The sequence below is a fragment of the Haliaeetus leucocephalus genome, unplaced genomic scaffold (assembly GCF_000737465.1).
Source record: "Haliaeetus leucocephalus isolate CR32 unplaced genomic scaffold, Haliaeetus_leucocephalus-4.0 Scaffold555, whole genome shotgun sequence".
Lineage (NCBI taxonomy): Eukaryota > Metazoa > Chordata > Aves > Accipitriformes > Accipitridae > Haliaeetus > Haliaeetus leucocephalus.
The window spans coordinates 8800271-8800556 of NW_010972991.1; positions in this window are offsets into that span (position 1 = coordinate 8800271).

Sequence of the window (286 nt, forward strand, 5' to 3'; positions counted from 1 at the left end):
CGCTGGCACGGCCCGGTGGGCGCGTTTCGTCCGCCTCTCCGCAGCCCCCCGCCACGCGGCTCCAGCCCGGCCTGAGGGGCCGCGGCTCACGACCCCCCGCCCCGACTCCTCTTCGGGGCGCTCCCCGCCACCAGCACCCACGGGCCTCCCGTGTGAAAGCGGGTTCCAGCCCCCACGCTGAGAAAGCGGACGGCGGGGAGCCGGCTGCCCTCCGCCGAGCCCGAAGCGAGGGACGGGCCCGGTGAGACCCCAGCGGCTGCCCGCCGGCAACCCCCGCGCCGGCAGC